Here is a 6,197-nt window from a genome sequence, read left to right as displayed (position 1 = left end):
GTTGGAGCAGGATGCATGCTGGGAGATTAAGGGAGGGAGCTGCATGGGGTGGAGACTGATCCTAATGCAGATGGAAATAGTGTAATTTAAAAAGTTGGTTGTAGAATGAAAATAAGTACTTTAATTTTGGTTATTGATCAGGTTGCGTATTTGTGTTAGTATGTGAATCAATGAGACAACAGGCCTGTCTCTTTACTGTGAACATGACTTCAAAAATCCCTCCAAGATGGAAATAAAAGGACGTTATGGAGGACGTTGGAGTCGGATGATTCTCTGCGACACAGATACATTGTATCATAGTTGGTGATAATATGTAACATTAAAGTGTTTCCATATCTGTTTCGTGGCAGCAGACCTGAGTCAGTGACCCACTGCCTGTCAAGTAAGTGGTGCAGGAGGCGGTCAGGATTAGTCATGGCAATTTTATTTATATAGCACATTTCATTACGTGCCAGCTCAGTGTGCTTAACGTAAAAGATAAAAGCCTATATAGATCTAATATACCTTAAAGCAATAAAAACAACAATAAAACCTTGCCAAGAACCTTGGGAAGAGTTGAAAGATGTGCAGCTGATGACCTGAGAGGTTTGATTGGGTTATAGACAGCAAGTCAGAGATCTACTGTGGTGCAAACCACTGAGAGGTTTATGAAGTAACACAGGGGTTTTTAAAGGAAATTCTGTATTCATGAAGTGATGTTGATGTGTTTAAAGTTCTGTACATTCTGAACAAGCTGGTGTCGTTCTACTGATGGATGTATATGACGAATGACTGTTCAGGGACCTCCTCTCGTGATTCAAAAAGCATTTCAGAGTTGCTCTGTTGGAGTCACCGTCTCTGATGATGCTCCGCCAGCAGATGGAGAAACTGAAAAACTGAAGCCCAGTAAAGAGAAAAAAACTTGGACTAGAACAATAAGCGAAACTCTCCTCCCCAAGCTGCCAAGGAGGAAAGATGTTATTCACATGATTCTTCTCTACGGATACAATAGTTTGGTATTTTACTTTGGTAAAACAATGCATAAAATTCAATGTTTTCATGCTGTTAATTTTTTGGGTGATGCAGTATCAAATTGTATTTTTTTTAAGATGTACTAATTAGTTGATATTATCTTTATATATATTTATTATAAAAATATAATAATGTGAATAAAACTTATTTTAAAAAGGTTCTGACATATTTGTGTCACAGCTAAGGGAGGGTCAGTGCCACCCCAAGGCCCCCTTTAGACGCCCTGCTTTGCATCACCCACACTCCACCATTGCTGTAGAGTGATCCAAATGTAATAAAATCACAGTGTTGTCGATACTTAATGATTTTCACATTACAAGGATCATTCCAACTTACAAAACAGCTTTCATCAAATCATATTACAAATTATAAATCATAATCATAATTCAAATGAATTAAAAACCGGGATTTGGACCCAGCCGTCCAAAAACATGGCCCTTCTTTTTTTTTAACCATTTTGCTGTTGTCTAACTTGTGCCCTTTGGGTCACTGCCTCTCTTTGCAAGATAACGTGGTGGTTCAGTGGTTGCACTGCTGGTTTTACAGGAAAGTGTCCCAGGTCATGGTCTGCACTTGTTAGGTTGAGTTAGGCAGGCATAGTTCCTCCTGTGGGCGGAGCCTCGTCTTCCCGCTCTTAGGCCACCACACCTGTTGCTCACCTGCCGCCTCATTTAACTGAATTTTTGAACCAGCCTCTGCCTGGATAGTCTGTGTGGTAATTGGACTCCTCGAGTGTTCCTGACATTAATGTCTTTGTTTCCTTGCAATCCAGAGCTCTCTGTGTGGCCGAGGAGTGGCCTTCTCGCTGGATCTACTCTCTTGCTGAACCCAAGCTGGTTCATTCCGTCTGAAATCTCCCATTAGTTCACTCCCTGCCTTCATCCACCTACCTGCCCACCCTCCTGTCTCCTCCACTACCACCCTCAAGCAAACTAGTGCCGCTTACAGGAGTCTAAGCTTATTTTAGATGGCTAACAATCTAAAATAAGCTGTTCCTTACACGTCTAATCTTTAAAAGGATCGGAAATTGTCACAACAGGTTACGATGGGGGAGATCTTAAAGGCGTGGTAGAATTGCTGTGATTGCTTTTAATGTTGCTCTTTTAGTGATATGTTATTGCACATGACGCACATGTTAGTGTTCACTTATCTGTACTGAATATCAGTTGTGTTTTCTTATTATTGTATGTTGCAACATCTGCTGCCCTTTAGACCAGGTGTCTCTTAAAAAATACATTTTAATGTCAAGGAAGCTTTTATGTGGACAAATGAAGGATAATTACCCCAAAAACAAATTTTAAAAGATGAGATTGGAAGTGCTTTGTAAAAAGAAATCACTGAATCCACAGATCTCAGCCTTAGAAGGAGAAAGTGCCAGAGTCTGGCACACAGTGTTGCAAAATCTGTGTCCCTTTGGTGCTTGTCTAAAAAGTCAAAACCTGAATCTTAATCCTGAATTTTCTGTCTTGGCTTTTTCTCGAGAAATGTCCTAAAATAACACTTGTGCATTTGGACACAAAACTTAGCCCAGACTGGGAACCTCTCACCCAATGGCAGACAGGCTGGCTGATGGGGATAAGCTCACTAACCCCGAATTGTATAAGTGATGGACATTAAATGTAATTTCTTCCATTTAACTTTACCATCAGAAAGTGAAAACAGACATAAAGCGAATAAGAATGCAATTTGCAGAAATAATAAAGTGCAGTAATAAAGTTTTAAAAGGTTCAAGGTAGAATCTAGTGTTTTGCGCTATTATAAAATGTCACACCTCTTTAAGTGAATTTCTTACTCTAGAAGCACAAACTAAAAGGAAAAAGCAGCACAAAAAATGATTCTCCCTCCACCATGCTCTCCTCACAAATGTTCTTTGGTCTCTTTTTGTCCTCTTTTTCAGAGAGATTAGCAGCAGACAGTAGGATTTGTAGACAGGTGCTGTTATTAGGACTGTTGAACACTCACTTTCTGTATTTTCTGTAGTCTTTTCCTCTTTTGCAGGGACTCGTCGATGGTCCTGTGAAAGTTTTTGCAATCCACATATGATCCACACCAGCCATTCATTCTAGAAAAGAGCAAACTTTGTCAGTAAACAGACTTGACCTTCTTTTTTTTAAAGTGGGATGATCTCTACAAACCACAGTTTTTTTAATTATTGGATCACTGGACTCTCAGTAGCTTATGGAGGAGCTGTTTTTTCGGAATTCAGATACCTTTCCATGCATTGAAACATGAAAAGTAAATTATTTGTTTTTAATTTAGTTGAATTGTTCGTCTAGATTTGTGAATTCTGTGAAATTCCAGTAATCCCAAATGCTTCACAAACATTTTGTCCCAGTTGGATGCTGATTTAATGTCACAATATTGTGGCAATCCCTTTTGGCCTTGAATGATTAGCTGAGCGCAACTATGAAGAGGATGAAAAGTGGAAAGGTTTTTGGTGCAGTTGACATACCTTTAGAGGGATGAAGATTTTTAGGAGAGAGATCAGTGGACTTTCTAACCAGACTGTTTAAGACAATCTTGGAGAGTTAGGATGACTGAAGAATGGAGAAGACGTGCACTGACTGATGTGCAGAGCTGTAGTAACTAAAGAGGGTTAGAGGGAAGTTGCTTAACCAAATCATGAAGCTGTGGGGAAGAGCTGTCGAAGCTAGGCTCAGAACAAAGGTGACAATCAGTGAATAGCAGTATGACTTCATACTAAAAAAAGAAAGAGTGTACAGATGTGATGTTTGCTTTGAGTTTGATGGGGAAGTATAAGAAAGTCAGAAGGAGCTGTGCTATATCTTTGTAGATGAAAGAAAGAGTATGATAGAGTACCAAGACAGGAAGTCAGGAGTGGCAGAGGAGTATGAGGACAGTGAGACAGTATGGAGGTGTGTGATGGGAGTGACAGACGGGTTCAAGGTGCTGCTGGTGGGATTAGACCTGCTCTGACCCCCTTCTTGTTTGCAGCGGTGATGGGCATACTGACAGTTAACGTCAGGCAGGATTCTCTGTGGACTATGATATTTGTAGATTGTGATCTATAGTGAGATTAGGGGGCAGGTGGAAGAGAGGTTGCAGAGGCGGAGTTATGCACTGAAGACAGAATACATGTGTGTGAATGACACGGAGACCGATGGAAAGGTGAACATGTCAGGAGCAGAGATCTGTAAGGTAGATTTAAATCCCTGGGGTCAGCCATCCAAGGCAATGAACAGCACACAGGAGAGGTGAAGAAGCAAGCATAGGTAGGATGTAGTAAGTGAAGCAAACTCAGAAAAGAATGAATACCTGTATGTCATCTCTGTTGCAGTGCAGACAAAATGTTTGTATGCAATGACAACTGTTCACTGTCACTAGGTGGCACTTATGTGTCACTAGATATTCTGGTCTTATGAATGGTTTACAGTCCGACTTAACTGGAGTGGATAATTATTACTAATATCAGTAACAGCTCTGTTCTCATAAAGTGTTAAGCTGAAACTGGCACGCCCGAGTAAAATCCAGAAATTGATTGTTAAACGTCTGAATTGCCACCATAAAAAGGCTGATCTGGCAATAAAAGAACACCCTCTGAGTCACCCTCTTACTGCCAACCGGCACTTTCCCGGTTTGTAGGAAGTAACTGTGGCTCACTTGTAATAACAGAAACACACAGATTTGAACAAACAGAGAAAAAACATCACAATGCAGAAAGAACTCAGCAGTGAGGAGTGAAACATGGATTGGAAAACAGACTTTGTCCTCAGCTTCAACTAGTATTACAAGGCTGTTTCAAGCTTATTAATAACGCCTGGTTTGGCTTGAATTATGGTAGTATTAGCAAATATTGTATGGCCATCATGAAATTTCATGATTAAAAGGAGCAGCTTGTTGTGAAATGTCAAAATCCATTACACCAGTAGCATTTAACAAGTTTCACGTGTGTTTTCTATTTGACAGCTGAACATTATTCAGTTTCAGGAAACTTAAAAACGGCATCTGACAAGGGTGTGGCTGAAACTCAACACAAACCTGACCTCTTTTCCCCTCAGGAGACCCTGAATAGTACATTAAAAAATACTTTGATGTGTGTGAAGGGACTCATCCTCTTATTGTTGGCTACAAAGTAGGGCAGTGTTTGTTCTTCTTCTTCATGTGTTTGACACATATCAACCAGGACTGGCACACTTTTCAGGGACTCCAAAACATCAAGCTAGACGTCTGCCTTTGCATCTCCCACATTTTCCAAAATAAAATATATATTTTTTGCTAATCCTGTAGTGAACATGTTTAAATTAACCCTCATTCACCATTTACCTTACAATTTCTATCTTTGAATTGCCACTCTACTGCCATGTGAACTATGTGGCACCAATAACAGCACAATACACTTGTTTATTGTTGTGCCCCAGCATTTATCTTCTTCTCAGTCTTGCCATCTTAATACAGAATCAGCTGGCTTCGCTCAGCATTTCAATGTATTTACTGTGAGCAGATCAATGTGAATATCGATAGCAATCCTGGTATTGGTATCAGATTGATACTAGTGCGATAAAATCGATACTGTCAAGAATCGGCTGTGCACAGCAGGCAGGAGAGGACCCAAACGCAGACTCGCAGATGGAACGTGAACTCAAAACAAACCTTTATTTGCTTAAAGGAAAGTAATACAAAACTATACTGGGAAATTATATGAACTGAACACACAGAGAGGCACACAGGGAAACACACAACCATTAGGGAAAGCGTGGAGACGCTGACAAAAATAATTTGCTGTATTGCACACCAATACCATGTGCACCAGTATTTCTGCCACCTGTCTGTATCTTTGAGAGAGAGAAATGCACACAATGAAACTCAGTGATGAAATGTTTGTACTTTGGAGCAAAGCAAGCCCATTTTATCGCAATATTAAAGCAGCATTGGAGTATTGGAGTTAATGTGAGGTACAGGTTTCTATATGTTTGCGTTTAACTCTGCTCAAAGTATTTTGAAGAGGGAAGCTGGAAAAATGGGCCGGAGCCCTCAAAATCCCCTAACGGTATAAAAAATTGGATTGTAGAATACTATATATGCTTATGTTCAGTATATTTTTATAACTTTAACTAATTATAACTACACAAATGCTTGCCCATTTAATTCCAGAGAGAATTGTTGCACTCTTTAATACAACATGACCAAGAAACAAAAACAACAAAAACACAGAAGAAGAAAAGGTG

The sequence above is a fragment of the Copadichromis virginalis genome, linkage group LG17, assembly GCF_057382275.1.
Source record: "Copadichromis virginalis isolate Kocher_CV1m ecotype Utaka linkage group LG17, C_Virginalis_male_GT1.1, whole genome shotgun sequence".
NCBI classification, from domain to species: Eukaryota; Metazoa; Chordata; class Actinopteri; order Cichliformes; family Cichlidae; genus Copadichromis; species Copadichromis virginalis.
This window is presented reverse-complemented; position numbering follows the sequence as displayed.